Below are 19,921 nucleotides of genomic sequence, written 5' to 3'. Positions count from 1 at the left end.
CAAACATGGATGGTAGCCATGATGGGTTTGAAAGATAAAAGCTTACTAAGTAATATTCTGGTGTCTTCAAAGAGTTAATGCTTTCATTAATCTCATCTAGTAAGAACTGACTTAAAGAAGCTTAAAAAAATTAGAGACCAATTCACCGTTCTGCAAAGAGAGGCAAAGTGAAACAGGAGAAAAACAACCAGGCTCTGAAGTCAGGGAACCCGGGTTGGAGCCAGGGCCACCACGTTCTAGCAGTGTAATCTTGAACAAGTAATTAAACCTATCTGAGCCTTAGTTTACTCAAATGTAAGACGGACATACTAACAATATCCTCTTTACAAAGCTGCTGTGTAATTAAGATTATATATAGACAATCCGTCTATAACTTGAACTCTGCTATACCAAGTTTAGTCATTACTGCTATGTTTAAAAATAAAAACATACAAAAAGAATTCCTTTGAATGTAATTCAAATTTTAGTTTCCTGAACAGCAATGTTGAATAAATTTGGAGTTCACGTTCATCATCTGTCTTCCAGGGTTCAAAAAGACAAAGGTGGCTGGAGTCATTTCCTGACCCCAAATCCAATGATTAATTTATTCTTTTATGGATCATATTTTTGGTGTTATAGCTAAGAAATCTTCACCTAATCCCAAGCCATAAAGATTTATTTCCTATGTTTTCTTTTAGAAGTTTTATAATTTTAGGTTTTATATTTAGGCCTGTGCTTCACTTTGAGTTCATTTTTATACGTTGGGAGATAAAGATCAGAGTTCAACTTTTTATTTTTTATTCTATAATATTTTTTTCTTGCATATAGCTTTCCAATTGTTCCAGCACAATATGTTGAAAAGACTATCATTTCTCCACTGAACTGCTTTCACATTTTTGTCAAAAATCAATTGTCTATATACAAGTGAAACGATTTCTATTCGGTTCCACTGATCCTGTCTATCTGTATGCCAATACCATATAGCTTTATGATATTCTTGAAATCAGGCCATGTTAGCTCTCCAACTGTGTGCTGTTTTCAAGTTGTTTTCCCTGTTCTAAGTCCTTTGCATTTACACATGAATTTTAGAATCAGTTTTCAATTTCCACAAAAAACCTGTAGGGAATTTGATTGGGACTGCATTAAATGTATAAATCAATATGGGGAGAATATGGATTCTTCCAAGTCATGAAAAAGGTATTTTCTTTTATTTGCCCATTTACTTAGGTCTTCTTTATGTCTTTCAGTAATGTTTTATAGTTTTCCATGTATAGATCTTACATATCTTTTGCCAGATATATTCTTACATTTCATTTTAAAATGTTATTATAAATGCATTCTTTTAAACATTTTTATTTCTAATTGTCATTACTAATATATACAAATACAGTTAAATTTCGTGTATTGCTCTAGTAGATAGCAGCCTTGCTCAACTCACTTATTGTACTAGCTGCTTTTATGGATTTCATTGAATTTTCTATGTAGATATTTGTGTCATCTGTAAATACAGACAGCTTTATACCTTCCTTTCCAATCTGGATACTTTATATTTCTTTTTCTCCCTATTGTACTGTCTAACTTCCCTAGTATAATGTTGAACAAAAGTAGTGACAGCAGCCATCCTTATCTTATACCCAATAGTAGTAGGAAAGCATTTGGTTTTTTTACTATGAAGTATGGTATTGGTTTTTCACAGATGCCCATTGATTGAGAAAGTTCCCTTCTATTCCTGGTTTGCTATTCCTGGTTTGCTAAGTTTTTATCAGAAATAGATATTGGATTTTGTTAAATGCTTTTCCTGCATCTACTGGGATAATCATAGATTTTTCTAGTTTTTTAATATGGTGAGTTAAATTAAATTTTGAATGTTAGACAAACTTTGCATTTATGAGATAAACCCCATTTGTCATGGTCTTTTGACACATTGTTGAATGAAACTTGCTACAGGTTTTTCAGAACCTGTAGTTCTGTTTTCTTGTAATGTCTTTGTTTTTGATATTTGTTTTTGATATTTGAGTAATGCTGGCTTCATCAATTAGGTTGGGAAGTATTGCCTCTAGTACTTCAATTTTCTGGAAGAATTGTGTAGGATTGGTATTATGTCTTAAATATTTGGTAGAATTTTTCCAATTAAGCTATATGGTTCTGGAGTTTTCTTTGGGAGAAGGTTTTAATTACAAATTCAATTTCTTTAGTATGTCTAGGGCTGTTTAGCTTATCTATTTATTTTTAAGTGAGCTTTGGTAATTTGTGTTTTTCAAGAAATGTGTCCATTTCATCTAACTGTCACATTTATAGGCATAAGCTGTTCACAATATTTCTTTATTGTGAACTCTGCAGATACACTAATATCTCTGTAGACTTGGTTATTATGTCCTCTCTCTCATTACTGATATTAGCAATTCGTGTCTCTTATGTTCATGATCAGTCTATCTAGAGAATTACTCATTTTACTTAATCTTATTAAAGAACCAAATTTTGGTTTCATTGGTTTTTCTGTTGTTTTTCTGTTTCCTGTTTCATTAATTTCCACTTTAATCTGTATCATTTCATTTCTTCCTCTAACTTTGGGCTTTCTTTGCTCTTTAATTTATATCTTCCTGAGGTAGAAAGTAAGGTTACTGATTTGAGACCTTTCTTCTTTACCAAGATAGGTATTTAGCACATAAATTTCCTCTAACATATTATTTTAGCACTATCCCAGAAATTGTGATATGTTGTATTTTCATATTAATTCAGTTCAAAATACTTCATAATTTCCCCTGTTGACTTTCCCCTTGGGCTATCTGGAAATATGTAGTTTTTCAATGTTTGAGGATTTCTCAGAAATGTGTCATTGATTTTAAATTTAATTCTACTGTATTTAGAGAACATACTTTGTAGTACTTGAAAATTTTAAAGTTTACTGACAATGTCTTTATGGCCCAGGATATTGTCTATAATGGTAAATTTTTCATGGACCTTTGAAAGGAATGCGTATTCTGTCCTTGTTGAGTGAAATGTTCTATAAGTCAGTTGGGTCAACTTGATAGTGTTATATCATTGATAATTTTATGTCTTCTTGTTCTATAAATTATTGACAAAGGGGCATTGATAACTCTGGCAATTATTGTGGATTTTGTCTACTTCTTCTTATGGCTTTATCAGTTTTTTTCCTCATTATCATGTATTTTGAAACTTGGTGATTGGTATACATGTATGTAGGACTGTTTCGTTCTTTTGAATTAGCCCACTTATCATTATGAAATGACCTCCTTTAACCCTGTTAATATTCTTTGTTCTAAAATCTACTTTGTCTAACGTTTATATAGCCACTTCAGCTTTCTTTTGATTAGTGTTAGCATGGCATGTATTATTCATCCTTTTTACTTTTAATCTATCTGTATCTTTATATTTAAAGTGTGCTTCTTTTTGGCAGCATATAGTTATGTCCTGATTTTTAAAATCTAATCTAACAATCCTTGTTTTTTTTATTGGGGCATTTAGACCACTTATTACATTTATTGTCATTGTTGGTATAATTAGGTTTAGGTCTATCACTATCACTTACTATTTGTTTTCTATTTTCACCATATGTTCCTTGTTCCATTTTTTCTTTTTTTTTTTTCTGTCTTCTTCTGGATTAACCAAGTATTTTTTATGACTCCTATTTTATCTCCTTTGTTGATTTATGAGCTATAGCTCTTGGTTTTGCTATTTTAGTGATTGTAAAGCAGTTTTTAAAGTCAAAGTTTTCCAACAAAATGCCAAGGAAGATATAAATCTGACTCTGTAAGACTCTATGGTTAGGTATTTTGTCTTCAATTTTTGGAGGGGCACTGAATGAATGGGCTGAAACTTCAAGATGAAATGAATGTTGGCAATTAATAATATCTTAAATGGGGCCCAGATTCCAGAATACATCTTATTGTTTTAAAACCAAATTCAGTCATAGCTACTGCAGAGCTTAAGTGAGATTTTTTTCAACTAGCTGACAATTCCTATTTTTAAATGATGTATAGCTCTTAGTGATGCCATGCTGAATTTCTTAATAAGTATTAAACATTAGAAATTGTGTTTACTCAGGCAAAAGATTAATAGCTGTCACTTAAAATAACTGGCTAAAAATTCATGTTAACCTAGAGGCCACAGGAAGAAAATTATTTTGGTAAAATAAAGAGAAACTCCAGATTGTTTTACATATTTCTGTGATTTTCTGCTGGATATACAGGTCTGATGATTTGAGGTAGGAGGACAGAACAGAGAAATTCCAAGAGTTCTGTGATGTCAGTGAATGCTAGGACCCAAATAGCTATAAGGTGGAAGGTCCTTTTCTGAAAGATGAAAAATTCCAGTAGTCCAGAGTTGTTCTTCTGAGCATTGCTTGGGAAGCAAGGCAGTGTGGTATAACCATGAGGGTTCAGAGAGAGATGGCTAGAGTATGAGTTTTGGTTTCATCATTTGATCACTTCCAAGCAGTGCTACCCAGAGTAAGTCACTTAACCTTTCAGAAGATATTCCCTTATGTCACTATCAAATTTTCATAGTTTAGATATCATCTAAATATCATAATTTTTTTTACAATATTTTGATTGGAGTTAAGAGAGGCAATTTTACTAAAAATTATCTATAATTAGGCAGTTTCAAATGTAAATGATTGTTCCTATTATTTACTTCCTTTGCTTTTCATTAGTACAACAACAGAAGTTAGGTAGTAGGAATGTAACGAATGTCATGTAATATTAACAATCATAACTAATGGAGGGAGTAAGTGAGTACTTAGATCAAACCTCTCTTTTCAGCAGAGGCAACGGCAGTATTTCAGCCACACCCCTCATCACTGATATCTAATGCTTTCTGCCTTTATACTGTTCCACTGAGAGTAAAAGGACCTAGGTTAACAGTGCTGAAATCAAAATAATGTAATGCAATATGCTTATAATTATTGCATCCCAGGCTTGCTATTTTATCTCTGGTTAATAGTGACAGTCTTTTGGAAGTCAGCAGTGCAACATGGTTGCTTAAGAGAAGCTTGATGTTATTTGAAGTGTCTAGAGGCAGCCTGGTCTACCAGACTCGCCAGCTGACTAGATTCTTTAGTAAGTTTCTGACTTGTTGATGTTTTCTCTTTGATAGAGCCGGCTCTTTCTCTTTTATTTCCAAGCACGTTGCACAGCTACCTGAAAACAAAGATGTATAACTTTTGGAGCATCGAGGCCATATTGGAAATCTTTTGCAAACCCAAGGGCTAATTCTTTGATGTATGCTTGCATGAAACATCAATACACTATTCGATGTAGTTATATCAAAAACAATTCAAGTTTTGCCACTTGCAATCTCCCAACAGTTTAAGGGGGGGTGTGTGTGTGTGTGTATTAACAAGATAATTTGGAAAAGAATAACAATAGGACCAAGGCCTAGTATAAACATACATAAACTGGTTGAGAATTAGGAAACCTGAGTTCTACTTTGGGTTCTACACTGTGAGGTCTTGCAGTGTGGAAGCAAAGTTTTTTTTGGTACCCAGAGTTATTATTATGTGGTGTTAATTATTTGCTGCATGTGTAAAAATATTTGCTACATGACACTATTAAATGTGAGTCCCTGAGCTAGTTGCTTAACATTGCTGAATCTGTTTCCTTATCAATAAACTGGGATAACAGTCATTGTATTATACCTTACAGGTAATATTGCGTGGATCAAATGAGCCATTGTATATGATTACATATAATCTTAAAAGCCTGTGTAAAAATCAGAATACATATTATTTGTGCACACAGGCTCTAGCATCAGAGGATTTGGTTAGAATAGCTAGAGTTTTGGAGGCCGAGGTGGGCGGATCACAAGGTCAGGAAATCGAGACCACGGTGAAACCCCGTCTCTACTAAAAATACAAAAAATTAGCCAGGCGCGGTGGCGGGCGCCTGTAGTACCAGTGAGCCGAGATTGCGCCACTGCACTCCAGCCTGGGGCACAGAGCGAGACTCCGTCTCAAAAAAAAAAAAAAAAAAAGAATAGCGAATAGCTAGAGTTTCAGATTCTTGGGTACATTCTTTAAGTTAACTAAAGTTATTTAATCTGTGAAACAGGAATAAAGATTGCATTAAAATACTTGATTAAATCAAGGAATCTCTGCCTCTTCCCATACAAAATTCCTTGAGTGATAGAAAAGGTATTAAAAAACTATTAAACCACACAGCAGTAGAAAACAGGAATTTGTGCCAATAAAGGGCTAGAGATGTTGAATCATTACTGAAAGTCAGAAATCAGATGAAGACTAAGACTGGAGGAAACTATGCCCCCAAATACAAGCAGAAGAGCACCTTGTGAAGGACAGAGCAGTTAAAAATTTGCTCTGTACTTAGTGCAAACCAATAAAAGTAGCAGAAGCATGTCTGTGTGACTAGTCGGTGAACTAAATTCTGATCAGCTGTCTTGTTACTTCCCTACTCTGCCTCTCCCATTTGCTGAAACACAGAGAAAGGGCCCTGGTACTTGGCAGACAGGCACTACTCAGTATAACTGGAGACCTTTAGGAAATGCAAGGCGCCTCCAAACCTAGAGGGAAAGTTTCCAGCACACTGCAATGAGCACACTTACTTCCCTTTCCTTTTATTTTAGAGCACCAATAATTAAAATCTGTATCTTCTCCATACCACTGCCCCCTCAAAAAGACTTTCAAACACTAAGAGACAGAAATCAAATTATCAAATATTTGGGGGTAAACCAAAAACAACATTAAAAAATGAAAAAAGACCAAAAAATAATTAAAATTATAAGTAAACAGTAGAACCAGTATTTTAAATAAAAATACTAGTTTATTTCAATATTTTAAATAAAAACATCATTCTAAGACTCTTGAGGGTCGCAGAGGCTAAAATAAGAAAAGCTTTAAGAAAATGAAACATGAATGCATCCGGAATTAGAAGTTTCCAGACAACACAAAAAGTATCTCAGTAGATGGCTGGAGAGCAACAGCGACACAGCTGCAGGGCAAAAGGAAAATAACATTCAGGCACAAAGTGGAGATAATGATAGTGACTCTTCATAGTTCTGCTGAGAGGATTAAAGAAGAGAAACCACGTATGATTGCCTAGTCCAGTGGCTACCATGTGGAAAGCTTACAATGAAAAGCAATTTTATTATTACTGTTGTTATCCATATTGTTACAGTCATACTCCGTACTCCATTCCTGGTTACTAATGTTGTTACAGTTATAATAATTATTATATTATCAGTAAAATGAAAAGGTATCAATGTGTGATCTCTGCAAAGTCCCAGATTTAACACTAAGAACTGATGACATTAGGAGGGAGACAGAGGTGGGAAGGAGCCAGGGAAGTGGGATGATAGGATGCTGGGGCAGAATGATGACACTCATGAGTGTTGGTAAGGGACTGTAGGAAGCCAGATGTGAGGACAAGAAGGAAAGCGACATGGGAAAGGAAAGAGGAATCCTTCGCCTTATATTCAGAGAGGGTCAGCAACTGGGTTGGTGTTGTGGGCTCGTTCTGAGTTCTGATAAGGTAACTTACCTTCACTAAGTAAAAGCGTGATGAGACCCAGGGGCTGGATGGAGGCCCTGCATGTGTAGGATGCCACACAGAGGGTCAGCAGTAGACTCATTCCACAGCCTCTTATTCCCTATCCTCCAAAAATCCATATTGCTACTTTCAATCAGAGATAACCTCGGGCCAGGGCAGTTCTGAATTAAAACCAAATCTAGCCTTCTGTTCCACAGCAAATCCACAGATTTATGCCAGTTGTATATTTTATATCTGTCAAGATTGACAAAGCCACTCACAATGATATTTCTTAATCAATCCAAGCTTTTGCCATTTAATATGTATATTGGCAGCAATGAAATCTTCAGTTTACTAGTGAGAAATGTTGCCAGGATACAGACCATTATATGCATCCACAAAGTCCCAAATACCGACAAACCTCTAAGTGCCTTTTAACAGATTTGTTTCTATAAAACTATTCTTTGGGCATCAAGTTGGTCTTTGTCCATCAGAATTCTATCATTTAGCCCCATAATTAGATAAAAGTCTTTTTTTTTTTTTTAAAGGGAACGCAGGAAAGCTTGGGACCCACTTTTATATTTTCATAAAGAAGTCAGCCAACTAAACATTATACTTTATTACCATTACGTGCCCAATAATAAAATCAGTTTGCAGATACAATCTGCATTTCCATATATTATTGATACAAACTTGAGCTTTGTAATTTCAAGACCAAAAAAAAGTTGGTAGGAATTTGCATATTATTGAAATGGCATAATTTATTGATGAAACACACAAATAATAGAGGTGATGCTTACAGCAGTTTGGAGGCTAATGTATAATTTACAATACTAAACAACTTCATGAACAAGAGTGAAAATTGCACATTAGGCCCTGCCTGGAAAATACTAGCTATAAAACCAAGACATTTTAGCATTATTTTTTGTAACAAGGATCTCTTGATGTGAAAGTGATAGACTGTTGGCCTTCAATCTGTGAGTGGTATAAAGAAGTATCAATCTGCTTGAAGAGAGAAGGCGGGAAGTCATCTTCCTGCCTGCCTGCCTCTCCAGTCCAACCTTTCATTAACATTTGCTTGCAGAAAAGATATCAATAAAAGATTGCATTTAATGCCCCACATAGATGGGGCTAAATTTTAAATCTACAATATTGCTCAAAACAGACAAATTTATAGCACAATTTATTTTAGAACCAAGATATTTATCTTATAATAAGAATTATTACAATCATTGTATCCAAGGTTTATGTCTTAGGGGGAAATCCAATTCAAAGTCTACCCAGTGGACCATTTCTACAAAGCATTTACAGATTCCAGGATAATGGACTGTGCTGGACACAGTTGGAAGCCTTCCCAATTCTTATTTCCACACCCTGTTTTCAAATAAAACATTGATTCCATTCATTAACCCCCATGTAACTCATGAGTCATGCAAGGTTGACTTTGTCCTCATTTTCAGGGAATAGAGGGAGAATGTTATTTAGTCTAAGTCAATCATGGTACTCTTATCCCTAGTTCTTGTGAATGCCCCTGAGGTCCAATGCTACCCAATGAGATGTGAGGGAAAATCTCCTGGGTGCTTCTGGGTAAGGTTTCTCCACTCCTAAGAAAAAAGTTCAGGAGGCCGGGCGCAGTGGTTCATGCCTGTAATCTCAGCACTTTGGGAGGCCGAGCTGGGCAAATCACCTGAGGTTGGGAGTTCGAGACCAGCCTGACCAACATGGAGAAACTCTGTCTCTATTAAAAATACAAAATTAGCCAGGCATGGTGGCACATGCCTGTAATCCCAGCTATTCGGGAGGCTGAGGCAGGAGAATCACTTGAACCTGGGAGGCAGAGGTTGTGGTGAACTGATTGCACCATTGTACTCCAGCCTGGGCAACAAGAGCGAAACTCCTTCTCAAAAAAAAAAAAAAAAAAAAAAAAGGAAAGAAAAAGAAAAGAAAGAAGCTCAGGAAAAGATGGACTCATTCCTTCCTCAGACTTTGTCATATCTGGATGTGATACCTGAAAATGCTGCATCCACCTTGCAGCCATGAGTCAATCCAGGCAGAGGGTGAAATTGACACTCTGAAGATGGCAGAAGGAGAAAATAGGAAGAACCTGGAGCACAGTGACTTCATTGAGCTGCTGATTCAATCAGTCTTAAAGATTGCTCCCACTCCGGACTTCTTGTTATATAAATGAGTAAGTTCCCTTCTTATTTATGTACATTTTAATAAAAATTTATGCTACTTATAACTGGAGACACTAAAACTTACTTACAGATCATTTGTCATTTTTTGACTGCCCAACATTTGTTCCCCCATCCTAATGCCAGTTTTTAGGAATTTGTTTATTGCTGTTGTATAAGAGGTAATCTTGGTAATGGAGTATGCTTCCAAGTAAAGAAGCAGAAAAGGTCAGATCCTTTCTTTCCCTCTCTCTCGAGAACCACAGAATGGGTGGGTGATTTGAGTTTGGCTGAATGTTTCACCCCTTGCCTTTAAACAGCTGGCATGAGAGTAAAAGAATACAGGTGATAATGTTTATTTCAACGGTGTGGGCTGACCAGAAGTCTACTGGAAACTTTGGTTGCTCCTCTTGGCTCATTGGAGGTTCCTTGGTCTCTATGCACTCCCAAGCCCAATCTTCTAGTCTTAATTCTTCAGGCTGCACTTCATATATATATCTCCATATTCTCATAATAAATTCCCTTTTGCTTAGGTTAACCAGAATCGATTTCTGTATTTTGCCAAGAACAACAACAAGAAACTGATTGATATCAAGGGGGGAAGGGGCACACCTTAGTTTCAGCACCAACAGCCAAAAGTGAACTTGTACTGATACAGACAGGTCAATGCAACATATTCTCATGTGCAGCCCAATAGTTTTGCTCCCTATTACATTTCGTTTTATTTCCCCTTTCTCATGTATCAAAACCCATTTTAACCTTAAAAGCAACACACTAAACTCAAGACTCTTTTCAGTCATAAAAGATTAGACAGTTATTGTTACTGTGGCTGCCTTAAATAAATCTCAGAGGACTGCTAGTGGATATTCAGTAAGAACATGTAATCTTAAGCTCCAGATGTTGCTGGTGTGATTTAATTTAACCTTTTAATTATTGCTAGTATTATAAGCCCCAACAATTCCAGGTAAGTATATGAGATAGTAGGAAATATAACAAATGTCTTCCTGTTTTCCTCAGAGCAATTTTAGGCTCTGAATCCAATAAAGGGACATCCTGCCACTATGCCTTTCTTATTAACTGGTGAAAACATTTTTGTGAGTTAGGATGGTTTTGAGGACCTATTCAAGCAGCACAAACTTTAAAAAGGAATATATAAGTATGATTAGGGTCAACTTTTGACCAAAGAATAAAATTCATGGTTGTGTATAGTATTGGCATCTCTTGAGACATTTGAAGAATCATGACACACTGGAGTTGGAAGATCCCTTACAGGTGACCTACTCAAATCCTCAATTTACAAATAAGGAAACCAAGGTGCAGAGTAGTGCTCAATGATTTGCCCAAAGTGACAGATGAAACACAGACACAGGTTTCCCAGCTCTGAGTCCAGACTAACGCTCCACATCCAGGTCTTGCTTTATTGTTTCAATTAAATTCACTGTAAGTTCAACTGTCTGGACTGTCCTTTCCCCATTTCTTGAAGTCCTATCTACCCAGATCCAGGGCAGACATCATTTCCTGTCTGAAATCTGCTCCAATTCCTCCTGTAAGAAGTAATCAAGGCTGTTCTCAAGGCTCTCTATGCCACATTGATTCCTTCATCAACTGCTTGTTCTATCACTGTGTGCATATCTGTCACTCCCACTAGGTTATACATTTTTTGAGGGCAAGGGATATATCTTCATCTTCGATCTTATTTTCTTTAGGGTCCTAACAGGATTTATGTGATAAATGTTTGTTGAGTCTCTCTGAAGTGTACTCAACAAACATTTGTACTCTCATAAATGTTTGTGGGGAATTAATGGTTGAAGATGTCAGTCCTCTTGATATTTTAACAAGCACCTCCATGGATATACACAGTGCTTTAGCCTAAAGTAGTCATTAATGGTCAGGATTTCATGTCTGGTGTTAGACTGGTAGAAGAGATCATCTGTGATTGATATGCCTCCAATCAAAGCACTAAGACAGTCACCGACTTCAATTACGTGCAGTCTTCCCAGACATACATATAAAATGGTAATCACGGACGTATAATTCAAGATACTTTCAGATGCAAAGAAAGAAAAGTGCTACTCACTTTGACTTAAATAATAATGATATAAATTATCTCATACAATGGGAAGCCCCCATGGAGGAAAGACTTCAAGTTTAGCTGATTCACTGGCCATATCATGTCCCCCCTATGCTAAATTATTTTTATTTTTATCCCTTACCTCTATAATCCTTGGTGTTAGCTTTTTCCTCAGTCAGGTTTGCCTGCTGGTGATAAGATATCTGCTGGTAGCAATGAGGACTACACGCTTCCTTAGCCAATGTGAAGCAAGAGAAAGGAAACCCCTTTCCCAACTAGGCAATAAAAATCTTTCCATTTAGACTGAATCTAGGGCATATGACCAACACTAGACCAATTACAGTCACTACAGGACAGTATGACCCTGCCTGGCTGAGAAATTCAGAACTCTCTCTGGCACTAGTTAATGTCCCTTAGTCTGCTGAGATGCTTGAGGGAGGGGTGGATAAACAAACAAATTCAGGTTCTGTTCAGGAGAAAGGAAGAATGGAAGGGACTCATCAGTGTACACGATCTAAGGGTGACAATTCTTCAAATTATAAATGAGCACAAAAAAACCTTTCATGGAATTATGAGTTGAGTCAAGAGAAATAAATCACTGTTTCCTTTTTAAAAACTCATGTGTTACAAATAATAGATATTTCAGTGTTATCTTTTCATTGGATTGAGTGACTTATATCCTAGTTACTTATAAACTGACAGATCAGGGGAAAATTCTTCTTTTCTATGACTATTAACATACTTTTGGGAACCCATGGCAATTTATAAACTCCTACATTGAACAATCATTTTATCAGAAAATTCATTTGACTGTGCCTTCCTGTTCTTCTGAGTTCCTATCTATGCAGCACTTATTTAGAGCAAGCCCTTCCTTTCCACCTACGTATACACAAGTTGATGGTGATTCATTGAAATCATGCTTTGCTGATCATGGTGATTAAAGAATGACAGGAGCGCATTATTGTGCTGAGAAGTAGGCATTTTTCTCAAGATAAAACAAATTGATACTAAAAGGCACATTACTTATGAATCTTAAAAGTCTCCTAGCATATCTTCAGTGTTCAGTGCTGTCCTCTATATAGAGTAGGTAAATGCTAGGTCTGAGATGTCTGGTGCTTCATGATTGGGGATATTTAGAATTAATTCTATTTCCACAGTGAAGCCTGAGTGCATTCTTTTTAGTCATAGAATGCTTAGCATGCACAGCACTGAGGACTGCCTTTCTATGGTATGTGAAGTAATCCAAGGGGTATATTTCCTGGGAAAGAAATTGTTCTGTAAGCATCGGAAATACAAACAAACATCTAAGATGGCCCTGAGATGCAATGGCTGCTCTCAAATGTTACTGTGTTTATTCCAGGATTAATAAACATAGAAAGGAAGTAGAAAACCTTGACAGGTCTTAATGGGGTTCCTGAGGAGGACAGCTCCTAGCTAGGATGCCTTCCTCTACCCATGCAGGCAACTTGAAAATTCTATGTGCAAGGAAGAAAATAGTTCCTTTGAGGCAGAGGCAGCAGGGTTACCATTCCCTATGGTTATGCCCTCCCAAAAGCTTCTCTGCCACAGGAATGACAGGCTCACATAACATGACAGGAGGCTGGGAACATTTCTTTGGGATTTGGAAAGGTTTAGAAGCCCTTCTGCAGAGACAGGGATTGTCATAGATCTTCAATCATATGATATATAAACTGAAAAGGAGTTATAATTCTCTTATATGTAGGGTAATATGTTTCAATGTAGGATTTTGTTGCTACTTAGCATTTCCAGAAGGTAGAGAGAAAGCAAATAGTTTATTGCTGTAGAACATTTTTCTCTTAAGTATATTGTTTATTTATTACACCAAAACTTCACTCACTTAGAAAGTGAGTGGTATTCTCTATATGGAATACCAAAATAAATTCCCCTTATATTCACATGATTGGTCATTCAGCTGATTAAAACTTGGTTAATGTTCAGGATATGGTTTAAAATGGAAAAAATGGATTTCTAATCCCTCCATTAATTCAACACCTCCACTTTTGTTTCTTGTTAATAGAGAAAAAGCAGAACTCATTACCTATTCTCTCCTTATGCCAGAGGCCCTGATGGTTTTCATCTTCACTTGCTTCCTAATTTTTTTTCTGTTGTTATTTTACAGGTCTCTGCTGACCACACTTTTCTTACCTCTCTCACCCCTGGATTTTGTGCCCCGTCTCCTTGGCTCTCCTCCTTTCCTCTCAACAGTTCCTTCTTACTTGCCCCTGAGGATTCTTTTCTTCTGCCTGCATCACGTTCCCTAGGATTTTTCCCTCTGCCTTTGACTTCTCCTCCTTGCCACACTCCTCCTGATTGATCATCTTGCCCACACGCCTGCTGTCAGCAGTCACTTTCATGTTAGCTCGTATCAGTACTTCCAGCTCCAACACTTGGCTGAGCCACAGATTCTAACATGAGGCCCTCCACCAGACATCTCTATTTCATGTCCCCTGGGTATGTCAAATTTAATACAGCCAGATCTGAACTTGGTATTTCCCCTTAAATTTGGCCTTCCCTGATCCAGAGATTGAAAGTATTTTCACAATTGCTCAGTGACTTTAGAAACCTCAGTCACATCATCCCTCTCAACTTCCACATCCAACACCTGAAGATTTGATCTGTTAAACATCTTCTATTTCTTCCCCTCCTTTGTATTTCACTGTCTTTATTTGGGTTTTTACCACTCGCTATACAAATTTTGCAACAATTTTATAACTTCTGCCCCTTCTAATTTGGGATTTTCCATAAAAATGCAATCCATTCTTTACACTTTCTATACTGTGGCCAGAGTGAGTTTTCTAAAACTGCGTATTTTATATGACACCACCCTCTTGAAAATCCTTTTGTAATTATTCAGAGTTTTCGAAGTTAAATTTAAACTAATAAGCACAAAATGTCCTCTGGATCTATTTATTGAATACTAATCTCATCTCTCTACTGCCTTCCTTTCTGACCACCAAAGACTCCTTACTTCTTCTGGGCACAATTAAATACCTGTTATTTCCAAACATACTTCCATTTATTCATGTATCCAGATCTCTGTGGATGGAATAAACTCTTTTCCATGTGTTTAATTAGTTGAACAGGCAAAACCCAGCTCAAGTGTCACCTCCTCTGGGAAGCTGTTTTGGATTCCTCATTCTGATTTATTTATCTTCTTCTCCTCTGAGTTATCTTGGTTTTACTTTCTACTTCCCTTAGATTAACTAATAATAATTTTTATTAACTCATGAACTCATGAAGGGCAAGGACTGTCATTTATCTTTTTGTCAACAGCTCTTAGTATTCAATAAATATTTGTCTGACAAATGAATCCAGGTGCTCTGAGGAATACAAAAGACATCTCTGACTTCTCTGCCCTAAAGAATCTTAAATTTTTAATACTGGAGTTAAGACATTAGAGGACAATTAAAAAATGGAAGGCCATATAATTAAAAATAGAAAACTGGCATGAGCTTCTAGTATAGCAAAATATTATAAAATAAAATGTATTCTTCCTTTTATTAATTTTTTAAAGTATCTTTTGGTCTTTCTAACATTAAACTAAAGAATGTTGGAGCTTTCTGCTTCTGGAAGGGTAGGACACAAAAGAAGCATGAAGGACAAAATGCCCAATTCTTGGTTTTGAATTCCAAAATATATCCTTGAAATTCATGACAGAGTCAACAGTTTTTAAAGTCAAAGAGCTTTTGATTTGTAAGAACTGGGCCTTTTGAGAGGGTGAAAAAAATCTGTAACTTGTAGTAAAGTTTGGAAGCCTTAACATGTGGAAGTTATATAAGAATCTTGGAGTAGGGTAAGCTACAGAACATGATACAGGACATAGAGAGGAAATCAACACTCTCTAGGAACAAGGGGTGGGGATTGGAGAGAGAATGGCAAAAGATGGAAGAAAGGCTAGATATGAGCATGGCTTCTAGGCTGAGTTCTTTAGAACTAGATGACATAACATATTAGATAAGTTGGAGAGATAGATGATAGAAGAGAATCACAGGGTAAAGCCAGGGAAGCCTGTGCTTATTAGAAAATCCTCATTCTGATGTGCCATTTGTGAGGCAGTGTCAGGGTAGATGAATCTCAGGTCAGGCTAACAGGATTCTTCACAGTCCAGCAGGGTGTGGAGAGAGCAGCTGAGAGGTTTTTCTGTGTCCTTTATGGAAGGCCCATAAGTACTGAGAAGGCCATAAAACCGGAAGTCATAGAAGGACTATAAATACCAGGAGATAGCAATACATAGTGGCACAGACCACATAAAACTGTCATTGGTCAGTGAGGAAAATGGGGGCCTGCAGGCCATTCCCCTTGTTGGAATGCAGATCATCATCCAAAAGAAAGAGAAGAAAAGGATGGAAGGGAGTCTTGAATCAATAACATGAAAAACTTAACTAACCCTGGAAATGACTTGTTTACAGTGAATTAACAGGATTAACACTATTAGCAGAAATGGAGGTTTATGTGCAAACATATGTTTAGTTAAAAAGAATTAAAGAATATCATATATTTGTACATGAATTGTGAGTATAAATAACAATAAACAAAAGAGGTTAGGATAGAGAGAGTTTCAGAGAAGGGTTTGTGAAGGAAGCAGAATTAGAGAGGGCTGTTAAAAAGACAGGAATAACTGGGCTCAGGAGGAGGAAAGAATGTGATTGGAAAAAAGTTGTCCAAAGGCCTAAACCTGGGACTAGCAGAAATCAGTAGGACTAATAGGAATACAGAGGCTAGGATATGAGAAGTGAGATGCAAGTGTCAGATTATGAAGGTCCTTGGGTGCAAACATGAAGGGCATAGACCTTCAGGACTTAAGCAGTGTAAGTGGCATTTGAGAAAGGATTCATTCATTAGAGTTCTGCCTAGCAGGAAGAAGGATTATCTATCTCCCAAATGGCAACTTTCCCTCTGCCTTCTGGTATGCACAGTCCTCCCGTATCATGGAGACTGAGATAGAGTTGGAGTTGGGGATAGAAGTGACTGGAGAAGACAATGTGGTTTGGCTGCACAATTCCCTGTGAGAGAAGCACCCACTGCATGGGGCTGTGTAGCATATGTCTAGAGCCCAGCTTTTGGAAGGGACTGGAACATGAGGAACTGATCCATGAGATGGAAATGTCAGAGAGAGAAGGGAGTCCCACTGAGCAATGCAACCAAAGAAAGACTCTGAGGAGAATTCAGATGTCTCACAGGATCTTGAATTGTCTTCTGGGTAATATGCAATGTAAATTTTCTCATATATCTCCCACAATATCTTCAATAAAATCTATAATTCTTTAAAGTGGATGTAAGAAGTGCAGAGTGTAGTTTCAGGGTTGGTGCTTCTGTAAAAGCTGTAGGTAGCACTAAATCAAGAGGGTCTATTCTCTGCCCCACCCATCAATCCTCAATATACAAATATAAAACAAGTAACTTGACCCTACTGACTATATGACTTAAAAGTTAAATATCACAGGAATGATCTCTACCCACTACCTTTATTTTTCCTTTCTTCTCCGATACTTTTCACTGATGCTAGGTTGACACCATGGCAACTGGTATAGTAGAAAGAACTTGGGCTTTAGAGTCAGGCTTTTGTTTAGGTCCCAGGTGAGCAACTTCCCAGGGGCATAACCCACTACAAGTTGCCTAAACAGAAGGAGTCTCTGTTTTTTCATACGGAGAACAGGAATAACACATATTTTACAGTATCCTTGTAAGGATTAAATGAGATTATTATATGTGTGGAGGTTAAGCAATACAGTAGAAAGGGCCCTAACTTTAGAGGTAGGTCTGAATCTTGGCTCTCACAATTATTATGTTATGTGACACTGGTGAAGTAGAGAACTCTTTTGAGACTCAGATTCTTTATCTGTAAAATGTGGATAAGAGATGACTAATGATAGTCCAGTACAAAGATCATATCAAGTGGTCATGATCTTGTTAGGGTTCCAAAGTGGAAACTGTGGTGATGTAAAGTGCCTAGTACACTTTGAAGGCACATTGAAGGTACACATAAGGGATCCATTACTATAATCACACACTGCATGCTCTGGAATTTCTGGCTTAACAGAGCAATAAAATGGTCTGTTGAATGTACAGTTTGAGATAACATTTTAGAGAGAATTCCCTGAAAGGAAGAGGTTCCATCCTTCAGGATGTAGTGTACACTTTATGTATGTCCCCAGCAGGAATAAAACATGGGAACCAAGGTATAAAAGTGTAAGTGATCCCACTTATTATCACTCCTAAGTGACCCACAGCTGTTCCTACAACTCTGGGCTCCGCGACTTAGAAATTCTGGTTTCTAAAGGGGAAATGCTTCATCTAGATAACACAATAAGAAGCTCATTAAATCTCAAGCTATGGCTACCACTCCATCAGTTCATGTTGCTTGAGACAAGACCAAGCAGGTGAGAAGGGTCAACATCATGGCAAATATAACCAACATGGATCATCATGAATAGGTTAGGCTGCTGCTACAGAATGGGGGCAGGGAATATGTTTGCCAGTCAAGTAATTCGGTATCTCTTGGTACTCTCTTGCTCAATTTTGATGATAAAAATACAAGTTCAGTGTTATGCTCTGAAAAGAATGTAGAGATCACGGGGCTCAACATGTCCAGATTATCCCACATGTAAGCCATCTAAACAGGCAGAGGTGCTAGTTGATGGTGAAGGGAATTCTGAATGGTTGGATAGTGGAGGAGAAGGATAATGAGTATTAGTTAAGGCCTTGAGACCAGCTGCAGTGGCGGGAGCTGTAGCTCATCTCATTAATCCACCTGAAGGCCTAGAACTTATTTATAAGAAGCAAATGGATATGAATGGTTGCAAGGAGTACACTGTAGTGGATACCATGGAATACTGCCTAAATTTCTACCTCCAAAGCTAAAGTACTTACACCCCCAGTTGCAGGAAGTTTTGGAAACCAACAGCTCTTAGTGAAATCCCTCTAAGGGTCATACTTTCAGCTCAAGAAAACCACCTTATCCAAAGTCATGCTCCTTCCCAGAGGTAGCCAACATCCAATGACTGGTTGATAGAAGGGTCTAAAGGCGTGTCCCTTTGCTTCTCATTTAGGGAAATTTAAGGAGTTATTGTAGCTGCAAAGGTCTCATTGGGATCATTAGAGGCTTTGTTGCAATTGAACAGCAGTTCAAGCTCTCTTGAGCCCAATTCACTTTCTTTTATTCTCCCATAGGTATCCAGCCAAGAGCATCCCCTCTAGTACCTTCCTGCATGCAAATCTTGTCCAGAGCCTGCTTTCTGGGAAACCTAACCTGTGAAAAACACGCTATTTCTGAGTGTCTGCAGATCACTCATGCGGAGAAATTTGCTCCTTATTTATGTGTTCTTTGCTGGTATTACTCCCCCTACTCTCGTAACAAAGCTAACTGTGAACTAGCATTGTAGAATCACTGATGACATCCTTTCTTTCTAAGTTCTTTCTCTAAATTTCCTGGTTTGATCTGAGTTTCCTTATTTAGTGCTTTCAAAATATTCTCAAGTATTACCACTCCACTCTGTACATCACCTGTTTATTAACAGCAGAGACTCTTTGTATTCTCACTATTTACTATGACACAGTAGCTTGTTAAATATTTGTGGAATTAAAAACAAACAAGAACATATTGATCTAAAATATGATAGTGATTTGGTTGGCAATATCAATGTCATGGAGTTATTGGATTAGAAACTATGGGAGTGGATGAGATTCCTGATGGATTATGGGTAGAATTAGAAGAGCAGATAGCTTATCACGGAATCCTGAGAAATACCAACACTTATGGGATGAAAAGAGAAGAAAGGGTCCATGAAAGAATGGTTGGTGAGAGAAGAGAGAATCCTGGAAGCCTAGGGTAGAAAGAAATTCAAGAAAGATGTATTCAACAGAGTCAAATAACAAATTGACTATCAAATAAAACAAATGACTATCAGATTTGATAATCAGGAGGTCTTGTTGACATTTTCCAGTCATATTTTGGTGTCATGGTGGGAGGAAAAATATAGGATCAATTTTGTATGTAGATCCACCTTTTCCCTTAGGTAGTTGTTGCATCCATGTATGGAGAAATCAGAGGAACCACGGACTTCAGCTTCCTGTTTAAGCCATGTTCTCACATCCCATTTTAGCAGGGGCTTTGTTCTTTAGGAGTCCACTGGGTTCCATTAATAATGCTGTGATATCCACAAGGCTCTTTGTAT

At 37.2% G+C, this 19,921-nt stretch overlaps 1 protein-coding gene and 1 long non-coding RNA gene across 7 annotated transcripts in view; both read right to left on the bottom strand.

Moving 5' to 3' along the window:
• The window catches only part of LOC105480820 (renalase, FAD dependent amine oxidase), a 402,948-nt gene that overhangs the window by 246,078 nt on the left and 136,949 nt on the right, over positions 1-19,921 (bottom strand). The gene's annotated exons all lie outside the window — the stretch shown is intronic.
• LOC139356230 (uncharacterized) overlaps positions 1-19,921 on the bottom strand; it is a 43,530-nt gene that overhangs the window by 10,852 nt on the left and 12,757 nt on the right. Inside the window, exon 2 of the long non-coding RNA XR_011607756.1 lies at positions 1-19,921. This exon is cut by the window's left edge and continues 10,852 nt beyond it. This is a non-coding gene — a long non-coding RNA (uncharacterized lncRNA).

The sequence above is a fragment of the Macaca nemestrina genome, chromosome 9, assembly GCF_043159975.1.
Source record: "Macaca nemestrina isolate mMacNem1 chromosome 9, mMacNem.hap1, whole genome shotgun sequence".
Lineage (NCBI taxonomy): Eukaryota > Metazoa > Chordata > Mammalia > Primates > Cercopithecidae > Macaca > Macaca nemestrina.
This window is presented reverse-complemented; position numbering and strand designations above follow the sequence as displayed.